Source organism: Puma concolor, chromosome D4, assembly GCF_028749965.1.
Source record: "Puma concolor isolate L17-30 chromosome D4, mPumCon1.1.hap2, whole genome shotgun sequence".
In the NCBI taxonomy this organism is placed as follows: Eukaryota; Metazoa; Chordata; class Mammalia; order Carnivora; family Felidae; genus Puma; species Puma concolor.
In genome coordinates this window covers 52,044,565-52,070,269 of record NC_141679.1, presented here as the reverse complement: position 1 = coordinate 52,070,269, position 25,705 = coordinate 52,044,565, and the positions used below count along the sequence as shown (strand labels likewise).

Sequence of the window (25,705 nt, the reverse complement as noted above, 5' to 3'; positions counted from 1 at the left end):
AATGAATGTGATGTGTTTGTTTTAGAACGAATGGAAAAAATAAAGGGAGATGATTATTATTTTAAAAAGTATAGAACAGGGGCACCTGGTTGGCTCAGTCGGTTACACATCCAACTTCAGCTCAGGTCATGATCTCACAGTTCAAGAGTTCAAGCCCCGTGTCGGGCTCTGTTCTGACAGCTCAGAACCTGGAGCCTGCTTCAGATTCTGTGTCTCCCTCTCTCTGTACCCCTCCCCTGCTCACACTCTGTCTGTCTCTCTCTCACTCAAAAAAATAAATAAATAAACATTAAAAAATAATTTTTTTAAGTATAGAACAGAATGTCAAACTGAAGTAAATGAAAACGTAGAAGTAGATCCAAATATATCAATAACTACAATAAAATGCTAACTGAAAAAAGCCCATGTAATTAAATATATTTACTTTTTAAAATTGAAAACATTATAAATGAATTTGCATATATATATATTCCTTTTTATAAAAATGCCTATAGATACGACACTATGAAAAATGGAAGGAAGAGAACAATGAATGTAGAATTCTGATTGCTTTTTTTTGCTTGAGGGGAATCATTTGTTTGGGGCTGAGTAAGACCATGCTGTCAGTTTTCTAATTGTTGTTTTGATGATAGATTTCCTTATTACGTTATTAAAAATTACCAAATTAAAAAAATTATCTGAATACAGCTTTGAAATTATCTACCCGCAGTTTAAAATATAAATAAGGAGTATAGTACTCTTTATCACTAATTCAATATGTGCAAATTTCTATGTTATATTGTATAGCGTTTTATTTTAGTGCATATGAAAATATGTAAAAGAATTTTCATAGGTGTAATTCTGCCCTCAATCCATTTTACCTTATTTTATGCATTAGGATAAGATTGTAGCTTTTTCTACTCCAAAATCTTTTACCACAAGAATGCTAGGTAAACCTAAGCACCACAGGTGTTGGTGGAAGAAAATGCTTATATGCAACAGATGTATTTTCCAATTCAGAGCTCCCTTATATTAAAGTCACTGTTTAATTAATTTCACACAATATTATCTGGTTGACTTACTGCCTCTCTCTCTAAGCACCTCTGGGAATATCTGAAATATTGTACAGATGCTCTTACAGAGAATTACATTACTAAGTATCATTAGCATAAATCAACATTCAACATTAATTTAGTGGTTGGGGCTGGGAGGTGACAAACCCCTCTTTTTTTTCATTCACCTCCAAATTCCTATCTATGTTAAAGACTTCACTTGCTGGGAGATTCTCTGCACAGACTACCTTCTTCCCAGGTGGCATCCCCTGAGAAATCTGATTTCCTCTTAGTCTCTACTGCCTTTAATATGTTGGCTTTTTGGAGACCTTCTTCCAAGTAGTCCAGACTTCCTTTCATAAACCTTCCCATACAATAAGGTCTTTCATGGGAATTAAGGAAGAGAGAAGAAAGCATTCAGGGTGGAGAAGGGACTGTATATAAAAACAAGAGGCAGAGCAAAAATCTAAGATCAATGTGTACAACAAAAGATTAGAGATCTATGGTGTTTCAACTTTAAAAATGAAAGGGTGAATGCTTCCAGCAAGGTAGGCGAGAGACTACCCTACGAAGGGCCTCAAATGCATGTAGAGTGAATGAGCTTCATCTTATAGGTGATGAGGTACACGTGAAGGATTTTAACCAGGGGTGTTGGCTCTGGATCGGGCTGGAGGCAGATCAGCTCTATGGCAGAGTAGAAGACCCTGCCTCCACTACCACCACCTTCTACAGTAGTGTTCCTATTCTTTATGTCCCTTTTGTTCTAAGTGTCATGTACATCATAAATCCCCACAAATCTTGTTTGGAAAAAGGTGTGAAAAAATCATGATTCCAAAGTAGCAAGTGCTTTAATTGTAGCAATTTCTCGTTCAGTCCTCATAGTATGAGGTAGATGCTGTTTATTATCATCCGCATTTTACCAATCAAGAAAATGAGGCATGGGGTCAAGTAACCTGTTGAAGATCACACAGCAAGTTGAAGAGCCCTATCAAGGGTATCTAAAAATAGAGCAAGTATTATTAGCCACTATGCTTTAGCACTTCCCATTTAAATATACTGTGTGGCTTGTAGAACTTAATTACAATATTTCTATATGAGGGTTTTAGGTATTGAAGAGCTACAGACTGTGTGTGAATGAGCCCCATGAGATTCAAGGCTTTGCTCTAAGTATTGCTGAGGTACAACATAGGAAATATAAAATGTATTTACTTGGTATTCAGCTGACTCACCCTGTGGATATTATGTTTGTCCTTAATAAAAATGAACACTTATTAATGTCCATAATGTGCTATAGGTGGCTAGCTAAACCCACTTAATATGTGATTTATTGATGTGATTGTTTTACAAAGACATACCTAATGACTTTTCTCATGTGAATCTTTCCATGTGAATTATTCCATGTGATAACATCTTTGAATACTAGACATTTGAGATGTTCTAATAATGCTTTAATATTTTGAATGTCACAGATGATAAATGCCACTAGCTGAGATAGTTTAATAATCTAAAACAGTATTAAAGATGAAATGGAACTGATATTTATTTTGTGTCTAATAAGTGTGAGGCACTATCTGTATATAATCTCACTAAGTCTCATTTTATAGATAAGAAAACTGGGGTTCAGAGAAGTTATGGAACTCATCCAGTGTTTTCCAGCTAATAAGTAATAATGCTGGGATTCAACCTCGGTACATCTGAAGCCAAAGACTGCTCTTTCCATTGTAATGTACTCACTGCAATATACTCACTATGTGTATTAACAATATGCAGACATCTTTGAATTTATTAGAAGTAAAAGGAAAAATGAAATCTACAAATCTGAATGATGCCCTAAGGCTTTTGACCTACAGGGCAGGACTCTTAATGATTTGGCCAAAAATCTTCCCCAAATTTGCAGCTTTGGGTTTCTTCTCTTTACAATAGGATGGTTAGGTTAGAAGTACAACATAAATGCCCATCTGGGTGATTTCCTCATTTGTCAATATATGATCAACTTTCTGCAAGCTGAGGACTTCCATCAGATACAATTGAGTAGACTATGGGCAGAAGATGAAGATTTCCTTTTAGAGCCACAATTACAATCTATGAATAATAATAATCTTTGAAAAGATTGTTGTCTATTTTTCTTCTTGATGGTGCCCATTCAGACATAAGCATCTTTTGTGTATTTGATATATATACGTGTACACTCCATCCCAAATTGCTAAGGACACATTTGAACTCCCTATAAAAGTAGTTATAATTATTCTATGGGCAGTCCTTGTGTTCCTTGAAATCTGCTATTTGCATGCATGGCCGCACCCAGTTCCAAATTACATAATACATCAACAGCCTCAAGCACACCAACCATGGACTGTAATTATTCTTGCAGCCCTTGGTATACAAATACCTGCAGAGACACTTTTTTTTTTCTATTTCTACCATGTTAATCAGAACTCTATTACTGAATTTCTGGCTGTTTGTTTTGCTCTGCACTTTCCTTCCAGACTTGACACACCAAGTTGTCAATTGTTATCTTTTAACTAGTGCCCTGAAAAAGCTGATGGGTTCTGCTGTAAGATTCCAAACACCATCCTATATAGCCATAATTACTGTCAGGGATCCTGTTTTGAACACACTGTTTTCTACCCGCCAGTGTTGGACTTCCTTGGGTATTGACTCAAATCAAGATGGAGTTTACCATGTTTCTTTGGATCTTGTATAAAGGAAACCCTTGGCCCTGAGAAAGAAATACACAGTTAGGGACAGGCCCCAGTCACATCCAGCTCCTGCTCCTTGTTCTTGAAAAGCCTGAGTTGCTGTAGACCCAATACATGTCCTTCATGTGAAATACACATCCATTTCTGCTTCTCTCTTTCTATCCAGTCTGTAGATTTTGTGCTTTTCTTGAGTCTCTAGTTTTCTTTCTTCTCCAATTTGTCCTACATATCATTGTCAGATCAATCTTTCCAGGATTTAACTTTATTTATACTACCTCTTTTTAAAAACACTTTGTAGCCTCCTATTGTCTAAAATACCTGAAAAATATTAAGCTTCACATAGAATACCCTTCACACTATGGTTCTTTTGGCCTTTCCAAACATACCTCCTCTGTACTTCCTCACTCCTACTCTAATATGCTTATCCAAATTGACTGATTTTTATTTTGTGATCACCCACCTTGACCCTTCTCCATACCTGAAGGAACCCCGCTTCCTACTTCTCTGTTTCCATTTACCAGTTTTTCAAGGCTTTTTCTTCCATGAAACTTTCCCCTTTAAAATTTTTTTGCATTTGAAAGAAACCTTTGAAGTCATTGAATCCAATAATTTATTTCATGATTTTTCTCCCCTCTAAAATATCCTCTGTTAATGATCATCTAGTTTATTTATGTTTGGTGACAGGGATATTGGTACCTAGGCTAAGGTACATACTGTGTATTACTATATATTGCCAGTGTCTTATACATTTTAGAGTCAAGTATGTGCTTCAAACATGTTTCCTAAGTGAATGAATAAATGAAGGAATGGTTGTCCATCTCTCAAGGCCAGCTGACTTTTTCTGTAAATGGTTGCATAGTGAACATATTTGTGAGCTGTATGGTCTCTGTCGAAATTGCTCGTCTTTGCTCTTGCAGCAGGAGAGCCAACATAAACAATATATAAAGAGCATAAAGAGTGGGGCTGGATTAGGCAGCCTGTAGTTTGCCAGACTCTGTCATTAGGCAATAAAAGCCATCTTGAGACCGTTTTTAGTATTCTTCATCATGTTACTTTGAATCTTTCCATCTAAAATTTTACGGTTCTTATTCAGATGTTCCAAAACAATTTGCATGCTTCCCCTGATCATGTTCAGTTCCTTCAGCCATACCTTATTTTATTTTGAATTTCTTCACTAACTCAGCCTTTCTCCCAGATTATGTTCGATTTGTTTGTGGATCTCATAAAATCTGGTTTCCAAAACAAAAGCAATGCTCCCTATTGATATGACAACTGAACACTAAAGCAGGTTCATTTCCTACCTTCCTTTATATACTGTGGGTGTAATAACAAAGCCTAAGATAGCACTAAAGTGTGTGGGAGACACATCACATTTCCTATTGATTCAAAAGTCATACTTCCATTCCGTACTCTTGTCTAAATCACTCTATGTTAATTGACATAGTGGGGAGGTGGTTACTTGGCAGAGCAGGATGGGAGGAGAGGACCAAGTAAAGAATCTCATGTTTTTCATTATATTGCTTTCTTACTTTATTTTAAAAGAATGAATGATGTTAAGGACTGGTTTAAAAATTATAAGGCACCTGTAATGACACAATGGCTCCCTGATTCCTAGGCCAGTGCTTTTTTAACCAATGACATTCATCAAATGCATCTTGTTACCTTTAGTTCATCACTCAGTTATTTGCTATATTTGTCCCATTTAGTTCTATCCCTTTTATCTCATCTAGTCACACCATTCACTCATTCTAAGATATGTATCAAGTACTAACCACGTGCCATTTACTGTGAGAAAAAGAGAGATGTCCCTTTTGCACGGTGCTTACAGTCTGCCTTGACATCAGGCCACAAATGCACCATGTGATTCCTGAGCAATCAACACAATCCACATTTTCTTGCTGTGACATATGATCTCTAGGATCTAGGTTGTGTATCCAAACATTCGCTTACTGTGGGATTAAGTCAGTTTTCCATATGTTCCCTGACATTTGTTTCAGGTTCATATTTTCATTCTATTCCTTCTCCTTTGTTTTCCACTTAGGTTTTGTCTTTCTCAGTATCCCTTTAGGTTCCCCTTGGGATTCTGGGCTTGGATATACCTTACTAGCTGTCACTTATTTAGAATGTGTCAAGCTGTATACCTTTCCTGTGCTTAGTTTGCCTCTTGAGACTTAACTTGTACCTCAGGTTGAGAAAACACCTTGTCTGGAAACAGATAACCCTTTGGAGGCGGGGTACAGACTAAACCCTGGCCTCCTGATTCCTTGTTCAGTACTTTTTAAATGATACTGCTTTCCCAGAGTTGTAGAAAGGCATGATTTCACCTTAGTTAATTTGGGTTCTATTTGCCATCTCTGTCAGGAGGACTAAAGCAGACGAACATAAAACAACCTGCCTTTACTCTCCGGCAAGTGCCACTTCAACAGTTCTTATAAACTGCCTACTCATCTCCAAACCATTTCTCTGGTTCCAGCCTGCAAATTCAGACAATTCCCCAACATCTCTCTGTTATTTAATTTCAAATATTCTTTAAAAAATGCATCAAAATTAAATTCTTAGAACATAATTTTCCACTCTGATATGCTCTGTGCTGGAGAGACCCTGGGGTTACAGAGTCAACCCCATGCCTTTATATGTAAGATACATAGTCTTTATCTGTTTGTTGGTCTGTGTTTTCATATGTACTAGCGTGATGTTAAATATAATATATAGCATGTCGCTTTCTGTACTGACTTCACTCAGCTATGCTCATTCTGGGTGTCATGGGCAAAAAGTTGACTCTCTTCCCTGAACCCAAAAATATTACTCATTAGGAACTGAGTAGTCACATGCTGTTGCAGGTTTGAGAGAATGCCAATTGTACTGGTCTTACAAGTCAAGGTAAGCTCCTTGTGAGTAGGTCGTGAACATCTCTGTATCTTCCACAACCCCAATTATAATGATTAATGAACTGATTTGAATCTATGTTGCTGTCTTCCTGAGGTTTACAGGTTTACATGTTAATGACTTTCCTTAAGAATAATGAATGGCCCCAGAATAAATTTAGAATGACCGACTGTACAGTCCTACAGAATTATCAATCATTAGGTGAACAATGGTCTTGTAGAGGTGTTTCTGGAAGTCTGGATGTCTTTAACTTAAAGCTCACTGTGTGGAGTGTCCTGTACAAAACCTGCTACTTCTTAGTAAAGCATCCAATTCTTTAGCTTCATGCTTCATTCAAAATATTTCCTGTGCTTTGCTTTATTGACCCACATCTCCACAGGGGATGTATAATGCAGTCCTGTGGGGGAGGTTCCTACAGGTTCCCAGTTATCACAAGTTGAAACTTTTAACATCCCTCAGATATTTCAGACTTTGTCAAAACCTAGCTCCCAATGGAATAATGTAATGATAACCTTTTGTCCAATAACCAAAGATGAGTAAGATAAAACTAAAGTTAGGAGGCATTCTTCTATGTGTAACCACTCTTTTCTGCCCTCTTTCTAGCCAGTTTCTTGAAATTTTCTATTCTCAGTTTTGTGTCAGAGCAATACCACCTAACACCCTGTGTTTATTTTTCCTGTGGAGCCCGTAATGAAGTATAATGGTAGGAGAGCATAAGTAAAGATGCCACATACATCGAGGCAGAAGAGGGTAATAATTTGATCCAGTCTTAAGAGTTGGTAGATGAGATCAAGTAATTTGTGATGCAAAATGTCTTTAGGAACAGAGTGAAGAGGTACAATGATTTGCAGAAAAGAGACTACAGAGACATGGTGACCACTGAGTTGCTCTGTTCACTGGTTGTAAAATCCTAACTGCATTCTCTCAAAACTGTAGAGAATTAGGTAGCTTGTGTGTTCTGATTGTAAAGGCTGCCTGAGGTAATATTTTACTGGACTGTAAATCGTTCTGACTGCATTTCATGCTTGATAAAATCCTTACATTTATGGTAGCAAATGTAAGCCTTTGTTCCATAACTAATCTTCTAAGTTTTTTGCAACAGAGAAGTCTTGATTTTTTTCCTAGAAAAATGGCATGATCAAAAGTTATCATTTTGTTCTTTGAAAATAGACTAGCATTGGGGCGTTTGGGTGGCTCAATCATTTAGGTGCCTGACTTTGGCTCGGGTCATGATATCACAGATTCAGTCTCTGTCTCTCTCTGCACCTCCCCTGCTCACTCTCTGTCTCTCTCTGTCTCTCTAAAAATATAAATAAACATCAAAAGTAAAAAGAAAAAAAAATAAAATAGGCTAGCATAACTGGGGATTTTGGCCAAATTAACCTTGAAATTAGCCTTGAGGTATGTTTTATAACATAGATAGAGATGTACACACATATATGCAGAGGCATGTGCATACATATTTTACTATAATATAAATTAGTATGTGTGTGTGTATAGATGTCTATTAATTTATCTCAGTCTGGATTTCAAGAGGTATAAATACATTAGTTTAATGTTCCAATGGCAGCGTAATTGTAGATACTGTGTAACAATGAAGAATGCTTTCTGATTTATAGGCTTAAACATATCATTATTGACTGTGTTTACTGCCTAAACAAATATATGTTTAAAATTAAATTAAACTGTTCTTTATGGGAAACAGGAAGATACAATGGATATGCTATGGGCTTAAGAGGCAGTCATATCTATGTTCAGTGCTCAGTATCAAGTCTTCTGAGTTTTGTGATCTTTCTTTAGGTCAGTTTTCCTGAGAGACACTGAGATGGAAGTGTTGTTTTGTTTTTTTTAAGTTTATTTATTTTGAGAGAGAGAGTGTGTGTGTTCACAAGCAGGGGAAGGGCATAGAGAGAATGAGAGAGAGAATCCTAAGCAGACTCCACACTGTCAGCACAGAGCCAGATGAGGGACTCGATTCCACAAACTGTGAGATCATGACCTAAGCAGAAATCAAGAGTCAGATGTTTAACCACCCGAGCTACCCAGGCGCCCCTGTGATGGAAGATTTTATGCAGGAAGTTTTCTGGGTAGTGTACTTGAGATCAACATCATTGGAGTTGTCCCAAGTAGAGAAAAGGGGGCTTGGCTTTTGTACTCCTATACTGGTGAGTCATTAGATGTGAGCTGCCTGTGGGACGGTAAATAATCTGGGTAAGGCAGCTCCCTTTGGTAGAAGGAGGGAAATCTCCAGAGAGGGAGTCAGCTGTGAGCCATCGGAGGCCAACACTTCAGGCAACTGGGGAAATGACTCCCATTTCCTAAAGGCAGATGTGGGCAATGTCCTGCAGCATCTGCTGTGTTTACTCCTTGTGATACTTGGCTTTTTTTTGCTTCATAAAATAAGTTTATTCTATCTGGGAACAGCTCCTCCAGGATTCCTTAGTAGTCACCTTTCTTGAGAAAACCTCCAAGAAGAAGATTATGGGGGACTACAGCCCCTGCCAGCAGAGCTAGTCTCAAGGCCACAACTGATACATATTGTCTTCCTATTGTCTTCTCTCTTCTACTACCCATTCTAGAATCCCTTCTTCCTCGGCTAGTACCTCTACTGATATATGTAGTTTACCTTGTGGGCTGGCACAGACCGTTACTGAGGGGTCTGAACCTCCTCACCATTCGCATAGGTCATGGCTGCTGTACTTGTCCATTGATTATCAAAAATAGGCAGGAAAATACTAAAGAAAATGCTCTATGAACTACCTGGTTACCAGAAGCTCTTCCCTTCCCTTGTTGTAGAACAGCAGCTCTACTTCCTCACGATGATCAATCAGTTATCCTGCCAATATGGTGGCTCTTCTTATTGCCAGACAGCTGACATAGGATGCTCAAAGTGATTGGATACAAAATACATTTTAAAGTTTAATAGGACTCCTACTGTGTCCCCTCACGGAAGCATTCTACTTCTGAAAATTGGGATCTCTAGATCCAGACCCTAAATTTGTGGAAACAGGAGCCACCAATTCCCCATTTATGCCACTGGGAGTGATGCTAAGTTCAACCAATTCCACCTCCTCTCCTTGGTTCCTAGACCCATGTATACATTCTGTCTACTGAGAATGAAGTACTAAATAAAGGTCTTGATCTGGAATATTTATCATATTCTTCTGGTGACACCCCATCATTGTCGGATACCATCTTCACACGGGTGTTTCAGCCATACTATCAAAAAGGTGTTGCATGGGACTATCAGGCCAGAGCTTCTGTGTCATGCCATATGTGTTGAGATGAGTAGATGCCATGAACATGTGCCTACTGCTGATGTCGAAAGTATTTCCACTGGGTGATATTATGGAGGATCATGTAATGATGCATCAAACACTATAGGTTGTCAGATTATGGTGCTAAACAAAGCCCTGCAAGCAAGTAAGCAAACACATATTTGGAATTTGCTTCAGTTTAAGTGGAAATGATTCACTGCTCCTTCTTAGGTGGAAGAAGTCCAGGGTCATAATCAGCTTTCAGTCAAGTGGCTGGTCCATCTCCCTGAGGGCTAGTGCTGAAATTGAGGCTTGAAATTGACCCCTATTGTTACCAGGCTGGACAGCTCATTAACCTTTCCATGTGTGGGAGAACAGAAATATTCATTGTGTGGCCTATATATGAAATAAATGGGTTCCACTGAAAGAACAAGGGAGAGGTTATTCTAAGACTTAGAAAAGAAATGAGAGAGGGCAGTGGAACTCTTTGGGCAGGGTATCAGAGAGTAAAGCTGAGAGAAGAACCAAGAACAGATATTGGAAATCTTCAAGCTGCATAAGACAGTTATCAGGTGGCTAGAATGTAGTCTGCTAAAAAAGAAACCATTAGTTTATATATTTTTGTTCTTGTCTTTTATTTCCTGTTTTGTTTTAGTTTCTGAATTTCTTTTTAATCTTAGTTTCTTTTTTGATCAAGCCTGGTAAATTTGCCAGGTTAAAAAACGAAAAAAGAGATCTGAGAGAGAGAACGAAGGATAACTTGGACTCTTTGGGTAAATAAATTATTTCAGTGATCCTAATTTTCCTCATGTATTAAAACGAAAGTAAAAATACCTGTCTTGCAATTACAGGATTTAAAAGCACGTCTGTAAAGTTCTTGTATATGATAGGTACTCAAGCACTGTTTATTAATATTGAAAAAATCCTAAACAATTACTGCTGATTTTCTAGAGAGTAAAGGATAGGGTCTCCATCCTTGCTTGGGGCCCTGGTTGTATAGATCTTGCAAAGTAGAGGTAAGGCAAGCAGATGAGAGGAGTTAAGGAGAGACCCAGTTCCCATCCTATCTAGGGGCTCACTTATTAATAATTTTCACTGATTGACATTGGATTTACCTTTATTTGTTTTGCTGGATTTCTTTTTGAAATACTATAATATTTGTGTTTATTTTTGGATGTCCTTGATTCTGTCTTTTTCTATTTTTAAAAATTTCTTTTCTGCTTATCAAAAAAAATGCATGTTCACTATAAACATTTCAAGCACTGAGAACTCATTAATCATGGGGGGAAGTTCCCCTTTCAACTTATTATTAAAAGATACTGTAAGTATTCAGTATCTATTCTCCTAGTTTTTCTTCTATGCAAAATCAGATGGTACATATACATAAATAAACATCTATATTTTAACAAAAGCAGAATCAAATTATATATACTGTTTTCACAACTTACTGTTTTAACCTAACAGTGTTTTCTGGGCATTTTTCCAGGACACATGGCATGAACCCGTCTTTTTAATAACTTTAATATGCTATTGTATTCTATTGTAGCATGAAGTATTTGGGAGACATTCAGGCTGCTTCTGTAGGTTTACACTATTTAAAACAATGTTGTAATGAGTACTTAGATACCTCTAACATAAATTCTAGAGGTGCAACTGTGGATCAGAGCGCATGAAAAATTTTAATCTTACTGAATAATGCCAAATTGCCCTTCAAAAAGATGGCGTTGAATTTCACTCTGCACAGAGGTTTATTCCCATTCTCAGGGTAAGGGTAAGAAATTCGATATTTGGGGATTAAGGGTTATAGCCAGTGTCTATCTGCCATGGAGCTGACTATGCCACACACAGACTAAGAAACACTGGTTTTGGAAAAGAGAGACTGCGGGCGAATCAATTCACCAATGTGCACTGATACCAGTGAACGAAAGGGAGGCTTTTGACAATGAGCTCATAAATAGATTTTTCAAGTCCAACAGACCTGAATTTAAACCTTACTCTAATATTTACTACTGTGTGATATTAGGTAAGTTACTCAATATTTCTGAGCCTCATAAAATTGGGATAGTAATATTATTTACCTCTGGGGCTTGGTGTGAAGGTTAAATGAGAAACGTGTAATTCACGTACACCTGCGTGAAATACACACCTGTTCCTACACGTGTCAACCTGATTGTGCCACACCTGCAATATAGCAATTATTAGCTATTGTTGTTGTTGTTATGATGATGATGCTTTTCCAGAATACATATCTGAGATCCCAACAGGATGTTTTATTTCAGTGCTTTTTCTCTCACCTCCTCATTCCTCAAAGAGAACAATGACTAGAAAACATTGGTTGGGTAAATACTGCATTATCATAATTACAATTTCCCTGAGAAAAGTGGCTTGCAGTTTGAATATTCAGCATCATAATTACAATTTCCATAAGGAATGTAGAACAGTTATTATAAACAACACAATAATCACTTGGTCCATAAGGGAGAACAGATTATTTGGGGAGCAAAGAGGGAGAAGAAGCAAAAGCCTATATTCTAATAAGCATTCAAGAATAGAAATACAGAATCTGAGAATAAATTGTAATAGCCTCTTAAGATACTCTTGTCTGAATTTATCGACAAATCTTATCATGATGGCAAATTTCCACGGGTTGATTAATTGCTGCCTATATATTTTCTCCTTACATGCAATTTAGTTTTATCATTTCTATTAAACATCCCCTCTGTATTTTTACTCATTGTCACTCATAATTGCTATGCCTTCCAAAATTTTAAAAAGCAAACTATCACAAAGTACAAAAAGCACAAAATATATTTTTAAAAAACTATTTAGGGAGAAAAAGTTTTATCAGAGTGTTTCTCTCTTCACAGTTAAATGTGTCTCCTTTGTCAAGGGGAAAATGGGTAAAAGTTTTTTTTTTTTTTTAAATGCTCTTTTTACTGCTGTGTTGCCTTAATTGGCTTTCACTTAAATTTTGCTATTTTTTTCTTGTCTTTTTTATTTTTTTAGGTGAGATGAGAAAAACAAAATGCAGCTTTCAAGGTTGGTACTTTTCATGATGTTTTAAAACCTCTTGTTAATATGAAACAGTATAAAAGAAGCAAAGCAAAATACATCCTTAGCTTCTCACAAATAGTGATTAGAGGACATTACGTTTTTATTTTTCTCATTCGTGGATGGAAAAGTACAACAGAGATTGTAACAGAATGCAAGATAACAATCAAATATAATACCTGATTAAATCCTTGTCAAAATTGTAAAGTTGGAAATATTCAATATTTTTCTACCTCATCCATTCATTTATCCATTCACTCATTAATCCATTAATCCATTTACCGTTTTTTTTTTCAGTAAATGCTTTGTACTTATGTATTGTATATAAGCCCTGCCATCAGATCTTCTACTGTGAATATTTTGTTGTCTTACCTTCACCATATTCCCAACCCTACACCCACTTCCAACCCTTCTCTCCATCTCTGGCAGCAAACTTTTACCTGTTATCACAGGTCTTCAAGTTAGCTTGCTGTATTTGATAAAGGAGCAATGTTTCCATGATATTGCTCAGCTAATAGGTGTTCAGATATGTCTACTCCCAAATAATTAGTGTAAAAAAGGAAATCAGTGTGATAATAAGGAAAAGAGTCTTCTGTGTATGATGATGTATTCTGTAATGTCTTTCACTCTTGTGCGATATATATTATTATATGTAGGTTGCCATCACATAGCTGAGAAGTATATCCACATACAGTAGTCTATAATTTAATCAGTCACCCTTCCTCAAAATTCTAATATACAGTTCTTTCCTTTTACCTCGTTAGCAATTTTAAGACTTTCTGACCAAGATAGATGTGTTATACTATAAATTTTTAAAAAGAACAAAGCGTTCCAGATGCACATGAAATGGCTCTTTGTAAGAACATCAGAAGTAGATTGAAGCAAACTTCATGGGAAGCAGAGACTGAAAATTTTCTGCTGACAAAGGGTTAGTAAGTGGAAAGTTGAAAGTACAGTAGTCCTAACATTAAAATGAATAAATATTGTTTTAATTTGGAGGGCTGTTTTCTTGTTCCATTTTAATGAACATTAGTATGCTTTATGTTTAAAATTTCAAAATTTTATTTATTTATTTATTATAGGTATGTATTATTTATTTATTTTCGGTATACTTACTTTAAAAAGGCTTTCTTAATTATTCCCTTATTGTCTTTGATTTCTCCAATCTAATTTTTAAAAAAATAAGGTCTTGAGGTCCTCAGTAGAAAATTCTGTAAACAGAGGTATTTTCAGAAACTTAACTGTCGTAATTGGGGAGGGACTCTAGTGTCTGTGTGCCAACCTAATTTAATTTTACTAATCTAGATTAAAATAGTCTAAATTATCTCAGCCATCAATCTCTTTAATTATAATACTTATTGGGAGGCAGTAAGTAGTGGTTGAGATGTTAGGCTCTAGGATCAACTTGCCCAAGTTTGAATCCTGTTTACCCATCTACTATTTGTGTGTTGGGTGAGCTTATTAACATCTCTAATACTTGCTTTCCCTTGTTGTAAAGTGTGAGAAATAGGAATCCTTACCTCATAAGGTTTTTAGGGAATACATGAGATGATTTACCTACAAATCACTTTGCCATATTGTAAGAATGCAGTAAATGATAGTTAGCATTATTACTTTGTTTCATTATCGTTATTGTAAAACGTTATTATTAGAGGTAGGCAGCATCTTTACTTCTCTGAATTAAATTTCTCTCATGGACTTGATCTTTAATGTTTCACCATCAGAGATGTATTCATTATGTGGTAAACTTTGTTCCATGTGAAAATATAACCTGGGATTTCCCATCGAACTGTGACATCTTGTGGCAAACCACATCTACTTTTGTCTAAATATAAGATTTTGAAAAATATCACCAAGGTGAGAGAAATAAGCAATTTGAGTGGTTGCTGTGGGGAGAAGAGAAACAATAGTAGTAAGGAAGGAGTCAATGCTTTGAAGGAGAGGTTTGGTACCAGCTTTCAAATCTTGCTTTTACAGAAATGAGCATTGCCTGTGCCTTTGTGTGCAGAGTCCCTTCATTCATAGTGATGAGGCCTGGTAGACAGAGGAGAGACTGCAGATTGGTGGGAAAGAGAAAACATTAAGGACAGATTGGAAATCATTCATCCATAGCAGTAAAAATGCTAAGAAATCTGAAGGGCAGAGTAGAAGAACAATAGAAAAGTAGGGAACTGGATCTCTTGGTGACATCTGTAGTTCCATATGTATGCATTGTCTATGTGTATCAAAATAGATGAGGAAAGTCAGCCTTCCCTCAACTAGACTGGCCAGTGATCTTATGCCAAGTCACCAATATACAAGGGTCATCCAACAGCAGCCTCTCAGTGCTGGAGCTCATCGTAAGCCCAAAAGCTAGAGATCTGAGTGAAATGATTCCACTTTGTTCAGTCTCCCTTAGAGAGGCAACAGACACTCCAAAGCCCACTAGATTGATGACATAAGGAAGAGAAATTTGCCATCTTCACATCCAAGCCCCAAGGTTCATTTTGACACATATTCTGTCAAGTATATATACATGTTAAACTTAGACTTTCTATAGGGAAATAATTCTGATCCATTGGAGAAAATGACATTTCTAATTCAGTCTCATAAAAAAATGCCAGGAATATCATAGTCCCAGCAATGCAGGATACTACTAAAAGTTCTTAATCTGGCCTCTGAGATAGCAAGATTCCAAATCGCATAAACACACTTGGATGAAAGGGGATTGTAGCTCTGCAGTGACAAGGTTTCTCATCTGTAAGGGTCTGAAACATTACCAGTTGAAATGAGATTATGGTGCCTACACTGGATTCCATGGATAAATGGTAAAACTTCATGATCTGCAATCTTGTGAAAGTACAGTTGTTAAGGAGAAATAAAAAGAAAACATATATATTGATGACTCCAGAACCACCTCCAGGAAATACTTAGATATTTGATGGAAGTGCCTCATTTCTGAACCTGCCTCAGACACCCAATCTATCCCTACAGTATCCCCTAGACTCTCTGTCACTTACATCTGCTGTATGTAGACTTTTCTTATGGTTTGCATTAGCCACTGGAGGTATACTCATGACCTTTTCATGAAAAGAAGTCACAGTTACAGATTTTTAGGTCTAAAAAATACTTCAACTATTACTCATTTTAATCTATTTTCCCTTGAGATAATGAAAGTCAGGCCCACAGAAGTTAAGCAACTCTTTTAAGTTACTGAGTTCACTAGTGATGAAATAGGGACCACAATCACATTGCTTAACTCCTTCCTTACCAGGGGCCATCCCAGACTTTTTGGTAAAGAAGATAGGAAGATCTTTTGTTTGGAATGGAAACTATTTCTGAAACTCTGCATTTGAATACCATCCTGTTGACTAAAATTATTATTCATCTCTTCCACTGTTAGGCGCTTCTCAGACCATCTCACTTCCCTGACTATATCATGAATTCCATAAGCTGAGAGCTCATGGCTACTATTTCTTTGTGTTTTACCATATTTATAGGATTCTAAGTAAATATTGTGCAGTTTATTTTGACTCTAAACCTTGTCAAGAACCCCTACCTCTCTTTCAGCTCTGTGAATTCCACTGACATTTGTAGAAGACCCAGAAAAAAAAAAATCTAAATCACTGAAGGTTACTAGAAAGCCAGCAAATATTATTGGGTTTAAGTTGAATTCTCTTTTGTTTTGTTTTTGCCAACTTCGCTACAGGAATGGAGAAAAGTAAATAGATCAAAATCAACTCATTGCCATAGTATGTGCTTGTGTGTGTGTGTGTGCGTGTGTGTGTGTGTGTGTGTGTGTATGTATATATGTATATATGTATACATGTATACATGTATATATGTATACATACGTATATATGTATATATGTATATGTATATATATGTACATATATATTTATATATATGTATATATGTGTAAATATGTATATATATTAGAATATGAGAGGGTGGTTAAAAAGTACATTTAAACATTTCATTTAGCTGGGATGACTTGGGTTTAATGATTTGCAACCTAAACCATTAGAAGTGCCAGTGAGAAAAGGAGACCAATTGAAAATATGAATGTATGTTTATCTCTTTAGCAGATAGCAAGAAGGGTTCGGAGGTTAAATATTAATGGACTTATTTTTTTTAAAAACATAGATGAAAGGCTACAAATAAAAAAACTAATTTCGTTTTTATTACAGATTCTGAATCTAATTTCCTTTTGTCCTTCCTGTGTATTTGAAAATACGATGTAGCTCTTATTTCCATGTCAGTGCTGTTTAATACTTTCACCCTGGGAGTGGTGTCTGTAGATTTGAGCACCACAAATGCAGAAGGCTGTTAATTACCTATTTTCTTGCACTTCTGTATCAAGTGTCATTCACAGAAACACAGATTAGATGATGATTATTAATTAAAGAGAAATTCCAGTATTCATGTGACTCTTTCAAAGATGACTTAAGGTGATCAGATTTATAAACCACAGAAACCATTTTCATAATTGCATTTCCCCATTTATCAGTGTATTCACAATGCAATGTTTCAAATCTTATCAAATGTCAAACCATTAAATTCCCCTTATGCCCTAGTTCTTGCAGGTTTTGTTGTATATATCTCTCTCTCCTTTTTTTCCCAATATTTTATAATTTAGTTCAACCCTAGTCTCTCTGACTAAAATCTTTCCTCTGTCCCTCACACCTCTCTGATTTTATCTTGGCATATACTCCAGGTTTTCTAATGAGAGAAATTAAAAAGCTAAAGCAACCTAAGACTTATCATTATTGGTTTGACAGTGCTTTCAAAGTAACTTAACATACCAAATAAATAAGCCTAATAAGTCAAAAAGACATTCAGAATTTTAATCTTGGGAATTGGCAGATTATAGAAATGCTAAATGTATTCGAATGTTAGCAAATTTTGTCCTAGCCATATATATTCTGTATATGAATACATAATACAAATACAGCACATGAACATGTATATATATGTCCAGCAATAAAGATGGGGATGGATGCAAATAACACTATTCGTTGGACAGAGGCACCATACATAGTGGACTGAGCAATGGACTCACTTCTAATTGAATCAGCTGATGAGGTAGGTGATGATTATTAGTATGTTATATTACTATAGTATTGCGTTACCTGGCTTTTTAAACTCTGAAGCTATATTACCTTGATAAAACTAAAAGCTAAATGTAAATATAGTTTTAAATATAAATAATTTGTAATTTATTCTAGCTCTAAATCTTGACCTTGCCACTTACCTTGGGGAAATCATTTCCTCCTTTATTGTTTTTTTTTTTTTTCTGGTTTGTTTGCTTAAATATTGGGTTTCATTTTAATTTTCCCCATTAAAGGAGCTAATTCAGGTGAATGATCCCAGCTTAATATCTGATGAGTGAGTCCTCCAACGTTCATTTCATTTCCCCCTTGAAGAAGCTGCAAAATGTGTTAGCTATTTTCAAATCGCAAAAGGAGTCTGACGTGGAAGAGAAATGTGATTAAGCCTATGGTTCCACGTGATAATATGAGAAACCAGAATGCAGAAGGAAACATATCCAGCTCAATATAAGGAGGAACATTACTGTAAAACATGGTTATCCCGGGGCACAGGTAACTTGTGAGTTCCTCCCAAGTACTCTTTCAAACAGCCGGATGATCATATAATGGGTGAAATATAGAGGAAACGCTAGCACCAGGAGGCCAACCAGTTTATGTTTCAGGTTTTTCTTTCATATAAACTCGATGATGCTGTGCCCTGTTACTGCTCCAGAAACGCAAAGACCACTAGGGAAGCAGGCTGTAGTTAGTATAGTAGCCGCAGGGATTGCAAGAGAAAACAACAGGCTTTGACTGCTTAAAGAAGTAAGAAAAATGTAAAGAATCACAGCAATCAGAGCCAAATTTGACCCCAGATTTAACATTGTGAAAAGTTCAGAGACCCCATAAACGGTGAGGGCTTGCTTTTTACTCTGGACCCCTAGGCACACACAGTCAGACCTGTATATATCCTCCGCCCAGGAACACCCTTCCTTTCCTCTGCCTCTTAGGTCTCTGGGCTAGCCTCAAACTAGGTATATTCCCTGTGGGAAGAAGAGGAGGGGAGAAACAAAAGGGGCCCGTGGCAGGCGGAACTTTGTACCTCCAGCTCTCATTCTTATTCTTTAACTCTGAAGGGTAAGGTTAAACCCCCAAACAGATGGAGAAACTTCCTTTGCCCTCCTTTTCTCTCTCTCCTCCCTAGCTTGGCTTTCTCCCAGGCCCCATCAGCTGCTCTTTTTCTCCTCAGCTGCCACCTCTGTGATAAACTTTCACCCAGGCCTGTTGGAGCTCCTTTTTAGGACAGAAGTGTGGCTCCAGGATCTTGCATCATAGGATGTTGCCGATTTGCTTTCTGGTAATGACTGTTCTTGTATTATAGTGACTGCTTCTGCAGCCCAGTTCCGGCTCTTAGCTTTGAGCCATGTTTCTATTGGCCATGCAGTACCTAGGCAATGAATTCCAGCTAATTAGTTCCAATTAATTTTTTACATTCTGGTCCAAGTGGCATGTCCAGTCTCTTTTCCTGGTCTTCCCTACCAAGCTCCCCTTATTCCAGCTGAACTCTTCAGATCTTCTCTACTGAGAATGTCCTTCCCTCTTCTTTCCTTTCTAGCACATATTGACTAGGTGAACTCAAATATCTCCTCCTCCTCTGTGAAATCTCCTCATACTCCCCTGTTCGAAACTAGACAGAAATCCTTCTTTGTTTCCAGGACATTCGGCCATTACTTCTATCCTAACACTTGACATGTTGTGGCTCATGTCTTTGTGAGTTTATCTTCCCTACTTGTTTTCCCCAAAGAATGCTATTCTTTTTGGTATTCACAAAACCTAGCATAGTGTGTGATTCATAGCAAGAACCAATAAATGTTGTCTGAATGAATGAAATAAATAAGTAAATGAATCAGAATATATACTACAGCGTATGCCTTTTTAAACAACTGATCTAAAGGATTAGTCATTAGAGAAAGCTTCAGTAGGCATCTTGCACATCTGGACAATTGTTATGCAAAATATTTACTTAGGAGGCAAAGAGATATTCTCTTTTCCTGTGGAAATATAAAAGGATTTTTGTTTCAAGGAAAATTACATTGAAAAAAAAAAGTAACTGTCTACAGTGCAAGAGACTAAGTTTCTATCTTCAGGGACATTCTCTTGTCTTTTTATATTACAAGAGTGAATAAGATTTAAACCAAGCAGCCAGTGTGATAATGTTGCCAGACAGCTAATAAAGAGGAAGATTATAGAGTTGTATAAAATGGCAGGTGCCTCGGCAGATTCCACATCTTAGGCATTAAACACAGAACAAAGTGCTGCTGTTTTCAGAGGACCACCAAAAGTGCTTGCTGTCAGCTTTAGCAGCATGGTGCCAATCTGACTGTGGTGCTCATCTTACCAAAAACAACAGGGAAAAAATAAAGCAGGCAGCAGTAGATGGTACTTGGAACAGAGAGACGGCATCTGAAACAAAACCAAACTCTCGCAAAAGAAAATGAAGAATTATTTCTAGTCGGTCACTTACAGAACATCCTTGGCTTTCACAGAATAGAGCATAATGTCTAATCATGTAAAGGATCCCAAAGCATCCTCTTCAGAGGGAGTCGACATTGTGGCTTACTTTCTCTTCCAGTTTCTCAGGGAGTTTAGGATTACTACTATTTTAAGATAGAAATTAATTGGGTGATATTTGTTCTGCTGACTCATGTGACCAGCAGGGATCATAACCATCTTTATCTACAGAGCAAACACTGAAAATGTTTTGCATTTTTGTACCTCAGGAATATAATTACAATTAATATTTTCTCTTTTGATCTTTCTTTGACAAACCATCTCCTCTTTGGAGATAAAGGCAATGTGGGGAAGAAAGTATGAATATGGGCTAGAAGAGAAGCAGAGAGACAGGTATAAGTTATGCAGTAGAAAAGTTCTAGGTTTGGAAAGGAGGAAGACAGAGAAACATTTCTAGCACTTACTAAGTGCTGAGCTTTGTGTGCTAAGTGCTTCACAGAGAATATATTACTGTATATATTTGTCTTAAATGAATAACTCAAAGTTAACAAAAATACCAGTGTATATAGTATAAAACATTTGTACATAAGACTGATTTTGTATATAAGACATTAATATCTGCAGAGGACCTTATCGGTTTACCCCATAAAACTCAAACAGCCCATCTTATAATGTCTGATTTACTTTCAGGTCTTAGGCTTGTGAGGCAAACCTAGGAGTCCAAATTATTTCTAAGAGAGGAGTCTGAGCTTACAAAAAAAGGCTGTGGAAACTCCCTAGCCTTCAATCTATATTTAAATAATTACCTTGTATAGTTTAAGTACATGCTAATTATCACATAATAAATATTTAAATGTGCTAATCTGCTCAACTCTACCCCAAACTAATCGTCAACCCCAAAGACATCTAATGAATGTAGAAATCTCAGAAATTCATCAGGAAGACAATAGTAGGAATTTTTTTAATGTACAGTTTGTCTGAAATAAAGGATTTCTTTTTCAGGTGACGATGTCCATATAGTCTTGTCTGACTGGCTAATGCCAGTGAACCCACTGATTGGTGGGAATGATTAATTTGTGAGCCTATCAAAGGTCAAATAATGACAAAGTCCTATGTTTCACCTTTTCTAGTCGGTGGTACTGTCTGAGTTTCTTTTTATTGTTAAAGAAACCCAAACCTCTATTAGTTAGCATGACTATTACCTGAAGGCTTATTACTGGGAGCCAAAGATAAGATATGGCCTCCATTGGCTCAAATGGAATTACATCCCAGCAGAGGAGCCGCCCTCTGCAGCTTCCTGGTAAACAATTACTGATTCAGCCTGGTTGTTGGTTTTCTTACATACTGTTCCTTCTCTCCATTTTCTCAGCCTTAATTTAGTTCTCCCTCCCAGTAGGACCACTGCTTGCCTATCTCAGTTATTTCACTGTTCATTTACCTGAGAGTCAGCTGGGCATGGGCTCTGGAGGTGAACTATCCCGAGTCGAAGCCCTGTTTTGCCACTTACTGTGTATGTCTTTGGAAAAGTTGCATAAAATCCCTAACTTGGAGTTTTCTTGCCCATAACATGCGGATGCATCCTAAGAGTTTCATGAATATTAAATAGGATAATCCGTTTGCCGTGCTTGATGTGCAGTAGGTACTCCTTTGGTATTGTTACCACAATTCTGTGATTATGCTGGGTTAGGGAAGAGATGCATAAGTGGTTTCCAAACTCACAGTTTCTCTGCACTTTGACCATATGTATAAGCAGTTCCCTTGAGTTCTGACTTAGAAAATAAAAATGCAACAGACATCTCTTCTTTTGTTCAGATGCTGGGAGAATTAGAACCAAATTAATACCATCAGATTTAAAAAACTTCTCAAAACACTGTTTTAATTGATTTTAGCTGTTAGAAGAATTACAGTCCAAGTCAAAGCCAAGTGACTTTTCTTGAAGGCTTAGTTCTTCCGTTACTCAGTCTTTGTTCTTGCTTTACCTATAATTGCACAATGTTCATTGGTATTTGACTTTTATATTCCTCAAATCCTTTTGAAACAAAACAATGAAACCATTACTCAAGCGTCCAGAAGTTCTGGTTTCTCTCTTTCATTCCTCTCCTCTTCCCTTTCCTTTCCTTCGCTTCCTCCCTTACTTTCCCCCTGCCCTCTCCCTTCTTCCCTCCCCTCCCCTTTCTTTCCCTTCCCTTCTCTCCTCCCTTCCTCTGTCCCTTCCCCTGTCTCTTTTCCCCTTCCTTACCCCCCTGTTCCCCCCTCCTCCTCCCCACTCCTCCCCCCTGCCCCTCATATAGGGCACTTAGGAAAATGATTCAGTTAGTTCGGTCTATACCAGTTCCCTGTGGGACCTTTTTAAAAGTGCATATTCCTGTGTCCAACTCTAGAGATTCTGATTCTATAGATCAGAGTGGAGCCAGGGATCTGTATCTTTTTTAATAAATACTATTCATCCAGAACATTCAGATTGAACATTCTGCCATTCTTGATAAGCAAGTAGGAAAGAGATGGAAATGAATCTGGCTTCCAAATCAGACTCAGTCACCATCCGTGCGACCTTAGAAAATCACCCAATCTGTCTATGATTCAGTTTATTCATCCTTAAAAGATACAGAAATCTATAAAGTCTGTCTACCTAAATCATAAAGTTTCTATAAAAATAAATGAAATAATATCTGAAACAGGAAGAAAAAAAATCTATTAAGTAATTAAATGACCATCTTGTTTCACAATCTAGGAATAGGATAATATAACTTTTTACAGGCAGATAACTGTTTTGTTTTGTTTTGTTTTTTGTTTTGAAAATCAGGTCCCCATAGATGTGAACTAACCCCTCCAGATGGAATAGATATACAGGATCTTGAACAGTGTGTTAAACCACAAGTCATGACTCATTAGGGGACTATGAAACAGTTTGGTGGTGACTCCAGCATTTTTAAAACAGGATAGGATAGGATAGGATAGGATAGGATAGGATAGGATAGGATAGGATAGGATAGAAAGGGAAGAGAGGGGAAGGCTAAGAAAAGGTACAAACTATCATAGCACCTTGCCCGTAGGAAGGAGTTTAGAGTAGAGTCTCTTATAGTCAAATGTATTTGTCTTTGTGCTCTCCTGTATCCTTCCCCTGCTTCCCTCCAGCTGATCCCTATATATTCTGACTCATGTTTGGACATCATACTTGGGAATGAAAGAGGTGAGGTTGTGGCTGGCATTGGAAGCACAGCAGAGTAGCCTGCAAACAGCATCCATGGGTGAGATGGTGTGAGAGAATCAAGAATATAGCGGGAAGGGCAGGAGAATATGTGCATCTCTGTTGCCCTCAAGAATCTTATGGAAGGCACTAGACTTCTCAGATCATGTAGAAAGGAGTGCTGGAGCAGCTTCATTTGGAAATAAGTAGATAAAATATCCTAGAAAGCTGGAAGAGGTGGGCAATCCGCTTGTGTGTACAAACGTTGTAATTATAAAGCACACTGGTGAGGGAAGGTAATACTTTGCTGGAGTTACTCTTTCTTTGGTGTACCACTCACTCTCCTATTCCCCAACTACCTCTATTGAAACCAAAGTCTGGGGCTATGATGAAGCATAGAGTCTTTCTCTGGCTGCCAGGTTAAGGGAATAATGCTCTACCATCTAAGAGTGAGCCTTGTAATTTAGATTTTCCCATTACAACAAAAACAAATAAAACCCTGTTGCTCTAACCTAGTAGCTAGGTACAGTTAAAATAATAAATTGTGTGCACTATTCAGTGTTTACACTAATGACCATCACTTTGTAAGTGCATATTATATGCTAAGGAGGCTCCAACTATAATCTCTGGTCTACTGGAACCTCAGGAGAAAAGTTGTAGTGTTGATGCTTTATAGATGATCTTACTGGAGCTCAGAGAAATTAACTAATTAACCTCAATTCACATGAGTGGCAAATGATAAAAGCAGGACTCACACCTAGGTCTCTATGGAACTTGCAGCTACATCTCACTGCCTCAGCTAATAGACTAGTTTCGGAAGGTCATCGCCATACAGAACACTGATTCTAAGAGGGAAGTGTGCCTGCAAAGTCAAGCAATTAGGCAAAATGCAAGTGGGCATTACCTGGTCAATTTCTGCTGCGAAGGCTCAATGTTTCAACATCTTCATTTTGTAACTATCTGCAATGTGTATGCATTGTACCTTTTTTTTCTCTGTGGATTCTAAAGGGACTTGAAGAAAAAGCAACTGCTCATTCTTTGCTCTTTTAAATATTAATTTTGTGTCACACTCCATAAATCTATTTGCATCCTGTCATCTAAATACTAGTGATTGAGATGAAAAAAGCATCATGCTAAAAAATGTATTTCTGATTACACGGAATATAATTAGGAAAGAAATAATTTCATATATTTTTGTAATTTCAGAGCCAGGGGTAGGGCAGGTGTGTGGGTATCTGAGAGGTGGGGGTTACTCTGGGATCCATGTTTTGTTTGTTTGCATTTTGCAGTTAAGAAGGTTGATGTTAATTTTATCCAGAAATTATGCTGTATGGAAGGAGGTATCGCTTGGAGAGAGTACAGTATTCTCTGGGCAACTTAACCCCAAATCTGTTTGCTGTGCACATCCGGTGAGGGTTCAGATGAAAGAAAGGGTGAGGCAGCTGGGGTGGACTCTCAGAACTCTGGCAGTCTGGGAGGGGGGCACTTCTCCCCAGTTCTTGTCCACATTGCATGGCTGAGAGCAGTTTGCTCACTCCCCTTCCCAAACTGGGAGAGGTGTAGGACATGTCCTCCCTCCCTGTAGTTGATGCTTTTGGAAGTAGAGTTTTGGGTTAGGTAGAGGAAATAGGCAACAGAACTGCTGATTTTCAAGGGCATCTAACACATGAAAATTTGCATTCTGTGATCCTCCTCACTCTCCCTGGTGTCACGGAACAATCTGGAATTAGCAAGCCTTGACAACAGCTAATGAGAGTGAACAGACACACAGATTCCCCTTTTGCAGTGGTTGGATTGGATTCAACCTTTACAAGACAGGCAAATCAGCCCAAATAACCTCTTTCTGGAATGAATAAAAAGATTTCCTCACCTCAAGTGTGCTAAGAAGGGAGTCAGTAAAGAAACTGAGCTATAATAATGACCATAGCAGCTAAGACTCTGACACCGGCCATATAGTTTTCGCGTCTGCTCTGCAGCATGGGTACCATCTGTCCCGCCACCTTCATCAGCATCTTCCCCATTTCATAAATAAGGGAACTGAAGCACAGACAGGTTACGTTTTCTTCCTTTGGCC

General features: G+C 37.4%; 1 protein-coding gene across 4 annotated transcripts in view; it reads left to right on the top strand.

The window, feature by feature from the left end:
* The window catches only part of LINGO2 (leucine rich repeat and Ig domain containing 2), a 506,668-nt gene that overhangs the window by 109,458 nt on the left and 371,505 nt on the right, over nt 1–25,705 (top strand). For 3 of the 4 annotated variants that reach the window (XR_015243594.1, XM_086685450.1, XM_086685451.1), the window contains exon 2: nt 12,880–12,912. The exons of the other annotated variant lie outside the window; for it this stretch is intronic. The gene's annotated coding sequence lies outside the window, so the exon portion shown is untranslated. The remainder of the gene's footprint in view (nt 1–12,879; nt 12,913–25,705) is intronic. 4 annotated transcript variants of the gene reach the window in all.